This window comes from Tachyglossus aculeatus, assembly GCF_015852505.1.
Source record: "Tachyglossus aculeatus isolate mTacAcu1 chromosome 12 unlocalized genomic scaffold, mTacAcu1.pri SUPER_6_unloc_1, whole genome shotgun sequence".
Lineage (NCBI taxonomy): Eukaryota > Metazoa > Chordata > Mammalia > Monotremata > Tachyglossidae > Tachyglossus > Tachyglossus aculeatus.
Window position 1 is genome coordinate 9376997 of NW_024044828.1, and position 15664 is coordinate 9392660.

The following is a 15664-nucleotide window of genomic DNA, read 5'->3' on the forward strand; positions in this document are numbered from 1 at the left end:
CTTAATCCCCATTTTACAGATAAGGTTACTGAGGCACAGAGAAGTTAAATGACTTGCCCAAAGTCACACAGCTGACAATTGGTGGAGCCAGGATTTGAACCCATGACCTCTGACTCCAAAGCCCGGACTCTTTTGAACCAATGCTGCTTATTCATTCATTCAATCATATTTATTGAGCGCTTACTATGTGCACGACACTATACTAAGCACTTTATCATTGGCCTTGCGGACTGAAAGTATGTGAGGGTGTTCTTTGAACAAACTGGACTGTTAGAGTTCAAGTCCCTTCCTTGTACTGCACAACTCCCAGTGAAGTTAATGATTGATAGTTGTAAAGGTTGGCAGAATCTGACTGGAAGTTGACTTGTTCATTAAATGCTCCATTTGAAATGTTTGTTCCTTTGGAATTCATCATCAAGTGAATTCCTCATCTATAATCATGCATATGTTGCGTTTACAACATAGAGTTCTATTCTGACTGTATGTAATTAGTTTAAGATGTCTCAGAGTGCATGGCATTTTTTCATAATCATTAGTTCACTATAGGATTTGAAATATCCCCAAGTTGGATGAAATAAGTATTCTGAATTGAAAAGGTGACTGGTGAATATGATAGTTTTAAGAGGAAGAAAAAGTTTGTGAACAGTTACAGTTGAACCACTGGCTGAAATAAAGTAACTTTGAAAGTCTACATCACTTGGGATTGAGACAGATCTGGAAATACGAAAATCAGAATGACACGTTTGTATTTATGTGAATTGAAATGTACTTCAGAATAGAAATCCTTATTTTCCAAAGGGAAGTTGGTTTCAGATTTTGCATTTTTGACACTGGGCCTTCTTTAAAAAGTTAGTAAATACACTTATATAGGACTTTAAGATAATATTATTTAATTAGTCAATATTTTAAATGAACATTCTTAAAATTCCCACTAATGTATCTCTCATTTCAAAATGAGAAGATTATTGTATAATTGTAAAATGTCAACTTTGGCATCAAACCAAGTGGGTTTTTTAATGAAAGATTAATCCATATTTCAATTTAGAGAGTGGCTCTTATTCATACCAGAAAGAGAAAGTTAATGAGTCGGGGGAGTTATTTGTAAGGCACATGTTTCGTTGAAACTCCCCTTTTCCTCCAACTTTGACTGTTTGTATCTACCCCAGAGCTTAGAAGAGTTTGACACATTGTGAGTAACAAATACCATAAGAAAAAAAGATCATAGTTATTGAGCCCTTATCGTCTGTCTTGGTTTTAATATCTATAAAATGGAGATATCTGTGACTGCCCTATATAGGTATTTGTGAGGGCAATTGAGGAAGCATGTGGATATTTAAAGGAAAAAGTTTATTTGGGGAGAAATAGCAAAAATGCTATTTAAAAGGGAGTGGCATGTTCATGCTCAATATAGTCATGACTTGTCATCTTTTACAATGCAATCACTCAGTCATATTAAATGAGCACTTGGGATAGTACAATATAACAGTGTTGGTAGGCAGGTTCCCTGCCCACAGCAAGCTTAGAGTTTAGGGGAGGAGAAAATGTCAAGTGTTCCTGAGCTTGGCTGGGATTAGCTTGTACTTTTGTCTTGAGACATTTTTCTTTAAATGATATTACCAAAATTTTTCATTAAAATATTTCTACCAAACATAGTGACTTTGAATCATTTTTCCTGCCTTGTTTTCCAAGTATCCATTGGCCTCGGCATCACTCTAAATATTTCTTTATTTGGACTCTCCCCTAAAATATCTTCATTTGTAAATTCTGGTTCTTAATGCTAAAACTATAGTATGTCATTTCTCATTTGTTAAAGTTCCCAACTTTGGTTCCCCCAATATTTTGCCCCAAGCCTTCCAGAAATTTTCCATCACTTAAGGAGAAGGCTGATTGGTCTCCCAAAGCAAAAGATGAAAGATGAAAGATGAAACACGGTAGAAAATGATCTGAATTGTTGCATGATTTGATGAATTAATATATTTTTACTGTATTCTTTCTGAATATCTCCACAGTGTAATCAATCAATCATATTTATTGAACACTAACTGTATGCAGACCACTATAGTAAGCACTTGGCAGAGTACAAAGCAGTAGATTATGCAGGCACATTCCCTACCCACAACGAACTGAAAGTCCAGAGGGAGAGATAGATATTAATATTAATAAATGAATTATGGAGATATATACACAAGTACTTTGGGGCTAAAGGAGGAGTGAATAAAGGGACCAAATCAGGGCAATACAGAAGGGAGTGGGAGAAGGTGAAATGAGGGCTTAGTCAGGGAAGGCCTCTTGGAGGAGATGGGGCTTCAATTAGGCTTAGAAGTTGGGGAGAGTAATTGTCTTTTGGATATGACGAGGGAGTGCATTCAGGGCCAGAAGCAGGGCATGGGCAAGAAGTCAGCCAAATGATCTTGATCTTGGATTCATAAAATTAAGAAAAATTCAATAATAATGCAAAGTTAATGAAATAATGCCCCTAGAGTTTTAACAGTTTAAATAATGAAAAATCTAGATGGACCAAGGAGGTGATATGAATCAGAGAAGCTGAAAAGCATTAATCAGTTATGAAAAAAATTGGCTTTACATAACTTCAAACTTGTATACTTATTAACTCTTTACTGATTACTGATCTCAAAACAATTACCCCAGTCATTTAAGTTTAATATTAGGTTATCAGATTTGTGCTTACAATTAATATATTGGTGTTAGGCCCCAGGACTACAGACGTTCCTTCTTTACTTGAAATTCTTGATGTTCGATCAACTTGGATATGCTGCAGTGACATTCTAGAGTGTGATTTAGTATCAGATTACTCTTGTTCCCTTAATTAAAATTTTGGTGTTCTGCTTCAAAGTTCAATTTCCTTTCTGCAATCAAGAAGATTGTAATTATTGGAAACCCTATCAAGAATGCTGCAAGAGACACCTGTAAGTCATTGTTTTTTCTTTAATCATAATTTATTAATACCCAAAACCTGAATACAATCATGTGAGCCTTGAGGTTCCTAGGCATCAACACCTTGATCAAATGCTTGAAAAGTAAGCTTAAAGGTCAGAGTTAGAAGAGGGGTTAGGTGGGGTTCAGTGCCCATTTAGAAATGAGGTCCCTTGCACAGTAATCCAGGCTAAGAAACCAAGGGCTATACATGAAGATTTGGCTCTAGAAATGCTGAATGTTAAATATGGATGAATGGTGTGGAATAACAATAATTTTAAAATACTTATTATTTCCCAAGTGCTGGGGTAGATACAGTACAATTAGGTCAGTCAATCTCTGTCTCATTAGCACAGGAACCAGTATGCTGTGTGAGCCTGGTGTGGGCAGAGATTATCTCTATTGCTGAACTGTACTTTCTAAGTGCTTAGTACAGTGCTCAGCACACAGTAAGTGCTCAATAAGTATGACTGAATGAATGGAAAGAGCTTGGGCATTGGGGTCAGAAGACCCAGGTTCTAATTACAATTTTACCACTTGCCTGTTGCGTTACCTTGGGCAAGTCACTTAACTAATCTGTGCATCAGTTTTCTCAACTGTGAAACTGAGATTCAATACCTGTTTTCCCTTTTATTTAGGCTATGAACAACATGTGGGACAGGTACTGTGACCAATATGATGATCTTGTATCTACCCCAGACCTTTGTACAGTGTTGGCTTATACTTATGGTTTAATAAGTCCCATATTTATTGTTATTCTCACTGTCTAAGGGGAAGGGAGAACAGGTTCACATTTTACAGATGAGGAAACTGAGGCACAGAGAAATTAAGTGATGTATACAGTCTGACACAGCAGGCAAATGTTGTTGCCGGGATTAGAACCTAGGAGCCCTGGTTATTTCTGCAAGAAAAGTTCTGCGGTCTTTTATTGTCATTCACACCTACTCTACATAGGAAGAACAGGATTTTTTCTTTAGAGTGTAAGCTCCTTATGGGAAGGGAGCATGCCACTTCTTTATTCTGTACTTCCCAAGTGTTTAACACAGTGCACCACACAAAGTGAGAGACCAAGAAATGCTACTTCTACCCATAATAATTTCCTCCTCAGGCACTTTACCTAAGGCATATTCATGAGTAACTGAAAATGTTCTTTCTTCTTTAGAGAGGTCACATTCTCTAAGTATGCTAACATCATAATGCAATACATAAATTCATAAATAGTTCTGTAATGAGTTTTCAGAGTGAAAAGTTACAGGTTTTGGAAAGTAAATCTGAGAGATGGAAGTCAAAGAAGACACACACCACACTATCCCTCTGTATTCTTTTATCACACTGTCAGAATGCTTTGCTCACAGTAAGCGCACAATAAGTGCAAATGAATGAATGAAAGATGTAATTTTAGTTTGGAGTATTCGTCGGACTCATATTTCTTAGGTCATATGGGTATTTAAAAGTTTATGCTAAGTTAGCACATGCTGTACACATGTGTGAAATGGTGTGTATGGGACTGGGCTTCAATTTACAGGCTGGAGTCTGGCTGAAAAACCGAAAAAAAATCGGTCAGTTGTTGAAGTATAAAATCCTATCATTCAGCTCTATCCACTTGCCTAGACAGGAAAATTGTGTAAGTCCCATCATTTGAATCATTTAAAGCCAGGCTGAATGAAGCCCTAACAACTACTTTATAGAGAACAATCCTTCATCGGTGGAAAGAAAAGAAGGACATGATATCCTTACTGGGTATTTTTTACCTTCAAGTGTCTGTGATTCTACAGATCATTTCTAGACACTATTGAAAATAGAAATGCCTGATGGTAGGGGACCCTGGCTATTCCACATCTGAACATCGTTTCTGTGACTCATAGGACAACATAATGGAACTTAAGCGATATACCAGGTAGTCGAGACTTTTGTGCTTATATAAAATCAGCAGCTCAGGTCAAATTTCTTCTCCACTAAAAGAGAAAAACAACACTAAATAGACACTCACATCATCTGTAATTTTGAATCTCTCCATCTGCCTCTCCTATCTGATACTCCAATATATGAATGTTGTTATAAAAATAATTTTTAACCACAACAGCCATCACCATGTAGACAGTAGAGATTAAGAATGTAGGGCCATAATTCTTTCTCTGTCATTTCTCAGCATGTGATCTTCAAGCAACTTATCTATTATTTAGTGTTTACATTTCCTAAGCTCTTTAAAATCAATTTTTATTCCTTTCTCACCAAGCCTTGTAGTGTAGCTATCCTTATTTAAAAGATGAGATCACTGAAGTACAAGGAGTTTAAGTGATTTCTTCTGGAAACTATTCTCCATGTTGGAAATAAAGGCATATTTAGGAGTTACAGCCTCTGCGAGATGGATGACGAGGGAGCAGAAGAAGGGGATGAGAAGGAGTAAAAGCAGTGTGGCCTAGTAGAAAAAGCCCAAGCCTGTAAGTCAGAGGACCTCATTTTAATCCCAACCCCTCCAATTTGCCTACTGCATTACCATGGCAAGTTATTTAACTTTTCTGTTCTGCAATTTTCTCATCCTTAAAATGGAGATTAAATACCTGATATCCATTCTACTTAGATCGTGACCCCTGTGTCCACCTATTTATTTTGTATCTAGTACAGTGCTTGACATGGTGGAAGTGATTAAAGACCCTACAAGTATTATTATTAAGAAAAGAAGGAAATTCTTCTCTATTCCACTGAAAAGAGAGATGTATATTTTCATGGAATAGGGGCAGTTGTTTTTACAGAGAAGCTTTCCATTGAAAGAAGTTTCTGGGTCTGTCCCTGTCCTCAAGGAGCTTACTTGCTAATTGGAAATAGTAAAAAGAGTCAGAAGGTAGGTAGGAAGGAAGAAGATGATGTGAAAACTAAATAGAATTTTAATAGGCAAAATAGTCAACTTTGTATAGTGGAAAACAGCTACTTGCTGCAGTGACGTGGTTCATGGATGATGATTAAATCTTTGAAATGGTTTACAAACAAGACCTCATTTCAGACTGGCCATTTGACCCAGTTTGGCAGGGGTGGTCCTGGATTTTGTTGGTGGTCTCAAGGTCCCAAAAAGTTGATAGCACTTTCTATTAATGTTCCAGAAGTGAAGGGGACTCAATAGTTAGTCCCTGTGGTCTCCCTCTTCCATAAGGTGTTCCATTTAATATTTTAAGCAGTTGGATGTAGAGGCTTCCACTTCAGCCATTTGAGATAAATATAGAACAGTTCTACTTTACTGTACTTTCCCAAGCACCCAAGCACAGTTAGTGTTCAATGAATGCCACTGATTGGCTTATTCAAGGTCATGAAAGATGTATTACAATTCCCTGACATTGACAGAAATGTTAGCAGCACGAATTTTGGTCAGGTCCTTCATCTGTTCCCTGCCCTATTTAGAGGAAGGGAGAGAGAGAGGGTAGAAGCTGTGTCTCATAGAGTTTCACTGCCACAAATCAATCAATCAATAAATCATTAAATATGTATTTAGCACTTACTTTATGCAGAGCTCTGTACTAAGCACTTGGGAGAGTACAATATAACAGAGTTGGTAGACGTTCCCTGCCCACAGTGAGCTTACAGCCTAGAGGACTGGTTATAACTGTAGAGAAATAACTGTGAAGACGGCTTATTTTGGCTTCACCGGGTTTCACTGAGCATCTTGTAGTCTGTAAGTTCCTTTTGGGCAGGGAACATGCTGTTTGTATTGTACTCTCCCAAATGCTTAGTATTGTACTCTGCCCACAGTAAGTGCTCAGTAAATACTACTGATTGATGGATTGATTGGATAACTGTTGCATGCTACTTGCCTCTTTTTTACTGAAGTTTTAGGGTAAAACTTGAATGAAATATCATCAGAAGAGATTTAACAAAGAATGACACAAGTACCACACATCCGGTAAATATGAAATCTCTCTACATAAGGCACGGAAATCCATCAGCCCAATGTCATAGGTACCATCTCTGCATTTTGAACACAGAAATAGAAAGGGGACAGGATTGTAAGGAAGATGTGGACAGGAAGGTAACAATCCTATTGGAAACTCTCAGGTCCTGCAGATACTCAGCTTTTAAATATTCAAAGCCACTGTAAGTAAATTCCTTTGATTTGGGGAGTGAGGAGAGCTGTATTGTAAGGAAGTGAACACATCATCCATGTAAGTAATTGAAAGAGACCCTTCATCTCTAGATGCCTTGGCTTCTGAAGCATGAGATTTGATCACTTTTATCTTAACATGCATGACTGCAAATATGGTTAATCATAAAGTTACCTGATCCTTCCTACATCATTTTTTAATTTAATTCCATGGCTTCTACGCCTTAGGCAATGTAAATATTCTATGAAAACACATTTCCCTTAGTTTTATGATGGGGGGAAAAAGCAATGGATAAAGAGCTCTAATTTTCACAGATAGGAAAAATGGAATGAATGGCCTTTTTACCTTTATAATTTTGAATGACCTCTGATTAATGTCTTTCTAGGTTGCTAATATTAGTTTTGGATACTGCTTATGTTTAATTCTCAGCAGGCCCACTGCTGAACTTTTCTGGACCCACACACTTAAAACTAATAGCTGTAAATTTCCCTGGTTTCATTAAATAAAATATCTGGTTACTAGTAATTTTCATCCAACACTGTCCAACTCTGGTTTGCAAACTATTAAACATGTTTGGTGACTGTGAACTGATAATTAGTTCAGTTATGCTTTAGTGCAATTACATTTTTATAGTGATTTCAATTCGCTACACATCCCCAGGTGGTTATCTAATCATGTCTTCTCTCTCAGATGTAAGTTGTACATCTCTTGGTGGTTTGGATAATGTTTAATTTTAAAAAAATTTCCCTTGACCATAAAAAGCAGCTCCAATTTATTAGAATGGATTTACAGATTTTTCACCTAGATTTTGCAGCAACATGAACCAAACAATCTGACAAAAAAGGGACCTTAACATCTACAACACATTTACCTAATTCTCTGGGTGAAATGTAAGCGGTAATTAAGTCCCTATCCAATCCTTTCCTTGAAGCATCAACATCACCTTCGTCAGTTTTTACCCATAATCTACTGGGTGTAAAGCAGCATGGGAGAGTACCACAAATGAAGACTTGGCACCTTCCCTGGAGGAGATTATGTACAATCTAGTTGAGTAGATAGGCAGACACAGAGAGGATCCCTACAACAGGAATGTTGAAAGACATTCTCGGGGATCAATCTATTAAATTAGTAAATAGTATTTACTTTTACTGAGGGCGTACTCTGTGCAGAGCACTGTACTATGCATTTAGGAGTATACAATAAAATTGGATTACATAATCCCTGTCCTCAAGGATTTTACAATCTAGTGGTAGTCTGCTGTGGGTTTGGACCCTGCCCTGCCTGCCTCAAGGTCAGGATCCCTGGACAACAGGACAAATGGAAAAGTCCACCAGGTTTCCATATAGAGCTGCCATTTTACCTGGGCTTTAACTTGGCAGAGTTCCTCAAGGCACCGCCAGATAGATACTGGGCACTCTTGTAGTGGAAAACAGGGGCACTGGTAGGTACCACAGCATTGGTGCAGTTACAAGGAGCAAGTAATTCTTGTTTTGGTGTTTAGCATATGTTTGGGGCTTTGGGCCTTGTGTTCTCCTGTAGCCACCCCTAAGGGGGTGTTCAGTAAGTTATTCAAAACATCTAGGGTAATCAGCATTGCTACCCAAAGTTAAACATTCCAGAAACAATCGCCTAATTGTCTGGTTCCACATAGTCACTTCCCCACCAGATGTTACATCTGAAAATAGTGCAGTGTGTTCTAATGGAAAGTACTTAGGTTTGGAAGTCAGAGGGTCAGGGTTCTAATCCCAACCCTGACACTGGCCTGCTGGGTGACCACAAGCAAATCCCTTAAGTTCTCCAGGCCTTCGTTTCCTCATCTGTAAAACGGATGATAATACCCACCAGGAATGTTGTTAACACATAAGGAAATGAGTTATGTGAAGGCCTAATGGAAAAATAAAAAAGTGGTGTATAAATTCAAGATGTTTACAGTGTGCATAAGCCTATTCTATTTGAATTTAAGCCATTACAAACTGGCTTAAAATAATCATCAATAATTAGATTTCATGGAGTACTTCTAGGATTTTTATATTGCTTTGTTTTTATTCATTAGTTAATCCCTATAAGATTCTGAAATTAAATTGGTGTTTTTCTTTCATTTGCTGATGGGAATATTGATATCCAGAGCAGTTAGGTGCCTTACCTAAAATCATCCAGAAAGATCAAAGACTGGTCTACACGCTGTAGTGTTCAAACCATCAGGCAGCACAGTTGTCTGAAATGGGCAATCCTGTTTCTTGGAGAAATGTGTTTTATATTAGCTCAAAGCACACTCATTGTGAAGAAATACAAAAGAAAGTGTAATTAAATGCAGAAACTGGGTTGAAGCAATGCTAAGGATTTTGATCAGAACTTGCAGAAGCAGCCAGGAATATGGGAGTTTTTACTCCCCCCTCCCCCCCACTTCTGCCTTAAAAACATAAGGATATTATCTCAAGCTGAATTTCTCAAGTTAGAAATCTAATCTTTATACTTTAACTAGTTGGTGCCTTGTCCCAGGGTTTATTTGAATTTAGTTGGCTTTGGCCATCCCTGCCATTCCAAACATTTTGAGGATGTCTTAGTAACAGCAACAATAACGAATTAATTTCTTGTAGACAGAATAAAAGATGTGAGGTTGAGGCTTCTCAAATTTCAGTAGCAAGAGCAAATGTTTCACCTCTGCCTCAGTCTATCCAGCTGCAAAATGGGGAGGAAACTTACAGCTCACAGATACTATATGCTGCAGTGACAAAGACAGTCCATACACACAACATACCACAAGAGTGAATGGAAAGACTAGAAATGTTCCCCCTCTTAGCTGGTGGATTGAAAAACTGAGGGGCAAGTGGGAATAATTCCTAAGGCAAGTGGACTTTCACTGCAGGTTAATGAAGGGAAGGTATCAGGAATAGACCAATTGATCAGACATCACAATTTAGGAGGGGATGGGAGGTGGGTCTCACCACTCAAATGAAACTGATTAAATTTCCATTTTTACTAAGGAGTGAAGAAGAATGAAAAATAATAATAATAATGGTATTTGTTAAAAGCTTACCATGTGCTAGGCACTGTACTAAGCTGGGGTGGATACAAGCAAATCGGGTTGGACGTAGTCCCTGTCATACGTGGGGCTCACAGTCTCAACCCTCATTTACAGATGAGGAAACTGAGGCACAGAGAAGTGAAGTGACTTGCCCAAGGTCACACAACAGAATGGTGGAGGTGGAACTAGAAGCCATGACCTTCTGACTCCCAGGCCTGCGCTCCATTCACTACACCATGCTGCATCACATTGATTGTGACAAAGAGAAGAGGAAGAGGGGAAAGCCTCTTCCATAGTCATTCTCATCTGGCCATGATATAAATTCCTAGATTGGTCACTTTGAAAACAAAGTACTGAAGATAATTAGTGGTAGTCCAAAACAGCCCTAAAACCCCCATTTATAATCCCCCACTTAACCTTATGTTCTTTGGCAGTGAATACGTACAGAAAATGGTAAAGAGCGCGTTTGCCCAAAATAATTGGTGTTTATTGTAATTCATTCATTCATTCATTCAATCGTATTTATTGAGCGCTTACTGTGTGCCGAGCAGTGTACTAGGCACTTGGGAAGTACAAGTTGGCAACATATAGAGATGGTCCCTACCCAACAGTGGCCTCACAGTCTAGAAGGGGAAGACAGAGAACAAAACATATTAACAAAATGAAATAATTAGAATAAATATGTACAAATAAAGTAAATAGAGTAATAAATACGTACAAACATATATACAGGTGCTGTGGGGAGGGGAAGGAGGTAAGGTGGGGGAAATGGTGAGGGGGAGGAGGGGGAGAGGAAGGAGGGGGCTCAGACTGGGAAGGCCTCCTGGAGGAGGTGAGCTCTCAGTAGGGCTTTGAAGGGAGGAAGAGAACTAGCTTGGCGGATGTGCGGAGGGAGGGCATTCCAGGCCAGGGGGATGACGTAGGCCAGGGGTCGACGGCCGGACAGGCGAGAACGAGGCACGGTGAAGAGATTAGCGGCACAGGAGGGGAGGGTGTGGGCTAGGCTGTAGAAGGAGAGAAGGGAGGTGAGGTAGGAGGGGGCGAGGTGATGGAGAGCCTTGAAGCCGAGGCTGAGGAGTTTCTGCCTGATGTGTAGGTTGACTGGTAGCCACTGGAGATTTTTGAGAAGATTTTGAGATTTTGAGAAGATTTGTAATGAGACAGTGTATGCACTGTCCATTGGATTAGATAATAACATTACTGAAATTTTTATCAGGATTTTTATCAGTATGTGCAAGTGGGACTAATAAAACAAACTGTGACCAGAAGTATATCCCTACTATATGCTGCTCAAGATTGCCTTTTGCCCTGCTGTTGCACCTGTTACCCACAGTGCTCGTTGCATTTTTTGTCTCTTTCTGTGTCTCTATTGGTGTGCCTGTTCTAAAGATCACCTGTTTTTACTGGTTATATCCCTTGATAATCTGTCTTCTGCCATCTTCCCAGTTGGTAAGGTCTGCATCATGTGTCTGGAGACTGGCTTCATTGTGACTTCAAAATATTTCTTCTGAGCCCCCACCTTCTCATTCACAGTTTCCCATCTCACCTCAAAGTGATTGTCTGGGTCTCCTCTGTCATCCATTCTCTTCTCAGACCCTATACAAAAAAGATGGGGTACCTTAACAGTCTTTTCGATGTTGGTGGATGGACTTCTCGAGGTACTTTACGTGATTAGAAAAAGTTAGATGATAGCATATGGGAAGGGATTAATGCTCAGGAAAAGGCACTCCTCTGAGTGTATCAGACTTGCCACTTCACAGCACTGTCAGTGAACCTCTTAACCACATATAAACATAGCATGTGGGAGGGTGAGCTCTTCCCTACCACCTCAATATTTGATCCTGCTTGAGACAGACTGTGTTTCTAAGACAGCTGTGGCAGAACAATCTGACTTTTGCATTATTGCCCTGTTGACCCATATTTACATTGTATATCCCATTACAGAACTCAAACCATCCAACCTCTCCAAGGGCAGTGTTAATTGGGACTGTATGTTTCCTGCTGCAATATGTCAGATACATTTTTTAATAATGACAAAAGTATTATCAATCTATTTCTCTGGAAGAGATTCCATTTCTGCTCTTGCTGAAATACCTGCCTTTTCTAGCTCAGAACAAAAGTTTGTAACTTGGGAAACATGAAGATTTCTCCGGCAACTTCTCTTGCTTCATCAGACCTTCCCCTGTGCTCAGCCTGGTCAATCTCAGCTCCCCTGTCTTTCACTTTAAATTTTCTTTTTATTTAGATTCAGTAAGGCAGCATCTAGCCAAAGGTGGACCCAAAGAAACAAACACTTTACAGTTCTGTTCACTGATGAATACCCAATTGTAAAGACTGTTAGAAATGGAAAGGAAGAGGTAATTAAAATTGAGAGTCCCTATTTTAAGTTAAACATAACATTCAACCTAAAAACACACATTAGTGTATGCAAATCATGAAAAAATGAATGTATTTTTGGAGAGAAACAAGGTCATGTTTTCGTCATGTTCAAATAAGCCAAACTGTAATGAAGCCCATCTGGATTTCCTGAAAACACTGAAAACCATAAAATCCAAGGCCAGTTGGAATAGTCTGATGGAGAGTGAACTGCAGGGTGTTACATAGGATACAGTTTAAAGGTCAGAGATCAATTCCAACCCCAAATTTATAAAAACATTGTGTAGTGACATGCGCAATGGGCCAGCTGTGCCTCAGAGTTGCTTTTAACAGATCTCTAGGAAGGTTCCTTCAGAAACTGAGCCCTCAGAATATAATAGATTAGTTAATTTCCATAATTACTTTCTCTTTTTTCTCTTTTCCTGTGTACCTCATGAATGAATAGAAGGCTGAGGACCTTTTATGTAATTATGGTTTTACATGTCTGTAGCCTCATTGAAGAAAGACAATAAACTTATAGTAAAAAATGAGAACAGTGATCTGCGAATTGGTAGCTAGGTGGAAATTTCCACCAGAGACCTATAGGGGGTTTTGGAGAGGAGCCTTGAAAAACCACCCACCAGCCTTGATTGGTATTGCACTTGGAGATGCAAGTTTACATATAATTTTTGAGGATGGAACAGTCAAATATTTCTCCAAACCAGAACACAAATTATAAGAGGGAGAATGATTCCACCAGAGAGTAAAATATCATTTTTCAGGGAAAAAGTTGATGTGATTGTGGTCCATTATGATTCCATCCTTTGTTTCTACCTTATTTCTGCTCTATTGAGAGGATTTTGCACACGAATCCTCTTGATTGTCCCTGAGTCACTTCCCACCTTGTTCATAGGCAAATGTTTCCTGAATGATATTCACTGAGCCCTACCAAGTGTGAGAAACAACATGGCATAGTGGATAAAGCATAGTCTTGGGAGTAAAAGGGTCTTGGGTTTGAATCCTGACTCTGCGACTTGTCTCCTGTGTGACATTGGGAAAGTCACTTAACTTCTCTGGGCCTCAGTTAACTCATCTGTAAAATGGTTATTAAGACTGTGAGCCCAATGTAGGACATGGACTGCATCCAATCTGATTACTTTATATCTATGTCAGTGCTTGGCACAAAGTAAGAACGAATCAAGAACCATTAAAAAAAAAGCTTCACTACTGATGGTCCCAGCCCCAGCTGACTGACCAAGACTAGAATTTAGGTCTTCTGATAACCCAGAGCCAGATTCTTTCCACTGAACCAACAGCAGGGTTTTTGAAACACTTTACTAGCCACTTGGAAGGATGCAGCAGAAACAAGAAACATACTCCCTACCCTCTAATTGCTCACAGTCTAATCGGGTAGACATCAGACACCAACACTCCACGTTGATTTATCTTTATATCCTTTGTAGCTACCAGAGAATAATAATACAGTATACTTTGGGAAAATCCTGTGCAAGAATGTATATTACACAAATACCATCTTTCAGTTAAGAAAGTTTTCTCTCCAAGAACATGAACAGCTGTAGTATAGAAAATGATTGATTCAAAACTTAAGCTGTATGGTTCTCCTTAATTGCATGCTCTAAGTCCACAACGGTGGGACCATTTTACAGCACCTATTAATTTGAAGTGATTTATAACCTGTATCACTGGGTAATCTCGATTTGGCATTTTAGAGGGAGATCTAGCCAAAAATTATATTTTTTCAGTATTGTTTAAAAAATAATAAGGAAATTCAGGGTTGGGAGTGTTTTTATTTCTGCATATGTTGGCACCTATCCCTTATTATTTGGTTTATCCCTTTAGACTCTCTCACTCAGGTCACAGCATACAAAAATAAAGCATACGTCAAGACTCTAATAAACCTGTGAAGATATTGGAAAATTTCCTTCCCAGTATGCCAGTAATATATGTGTATGACCTAGTGTATATAATCTTCATCCAGTCCCACTCCTGCCTGCTAGTTGAAATAAAAGGGTACCAGAAGATGAAGGTGAAATTAATGGGAAGAGGAGAATAGTCAAGGGTGACAAGCAGAGTTTGCGCTGGAAGTCAGAAGACCCAGGTTCTCAAACCATCTCTGCCACTCACCTGCTGTGTGACCTCAGGAAAAATCTCAATCTTCCTGTGCCCTACTTTCCTCATCTCTAATAGGAAAGATACTGTCACCACCTCTATCTCTTAGATTGAGTCCCTTGGATTGCCACCTTCCGTGCACTAAACTCAAGTCTCCACCTTCCACTCTTTCCCATGCGGTCACAGCCCAGCATCAGTGAGTTTTGACTTGTAGCAGATTGTCTTCCACTTGTTAGCCACTGCCCAAGCTATGAATGGAGTGGTTAGCCCTCTGCTTGACTCTCCCTCCTGTAGCCGAGACTGGTAGAGTACTGGAAACTCTCCAGGTGTGACACTAAGAGGGGAATCCTCATTTTACAGTTGGGGAAACTGAGGTACAGAGAAGTTAAGTGATTTGTCTGAGCAATTGGCACACCCAGAATTAGAACCCAGGTCCTATGACTCCCAGGTCTGTATTCTTTCCACTAGGCTTTGAGAAGAGGATGTGGGGGGGGGGGGGAGAATATGGCAGATTATATTATGAACTATAAATAGCAGGACAACAAAATTGCTGGCTTGAAAATGCAAACTGCTGACATTGACAATATTAAATCAAGAAGAAAAAAAGATGTGAGCTTGGTCATCATTTTATAGGAAACAAGATGGGGATTTCAGGGAGAAATATTGACTGTGAAAAGATTGAATATGGGATATTTCAATCTGGTTGGTATTACAATAAAAATGAGGCTCTTCTTTTTGTCAAAGTCATCAATTCTTTTATTTCACTTTGGGCAGTCATAAGTACCCCTCCTCTCTAAGGAGAAACTCAGGACAAATTTAAATTGGAAAACTCCAAATATTTGCTCTTTCCTCTTTCCCACCTTCTACTCTCTGAATTTCCACTGTATTTGCCACTTCCACTCATTTGCTTTCTCCAACCTCTTCAATCACTGCTATTTACTGAGTGCCTATTGCCTGTAGAAAATGGAATAAACGCTTGGGAAAACAATACAGCACAGTTGGTAGAATCAATCTCAGCTCCTTTATGTCTCAAGAGGAACTTGCAATCTTGTCTCCAGACTGTATTCTCTAATCATTATTCCTTCCCCATTCTCTATTCCCTTCCCATCCATGCACTTTTGTAGAAAGA

General features: G+C 39.0%; 1 non-coding gene across 1 annotated transcript; it reads right to left on the bottom strand.

The window, feature by feature from the left end:
• Positions 1-14741: 14741 nt before the first annotated feature.
• Positions 14742-14879, bottom strand: LOC119921189. The gene has a single exon (XR_005448494.1). It is a non-coding gene; the product is annotated as a small nucleolar RNA SNORA7 (small nucleolar RNA).
• Positions 14880-15664: the final 785 nt, after the last annotated feature.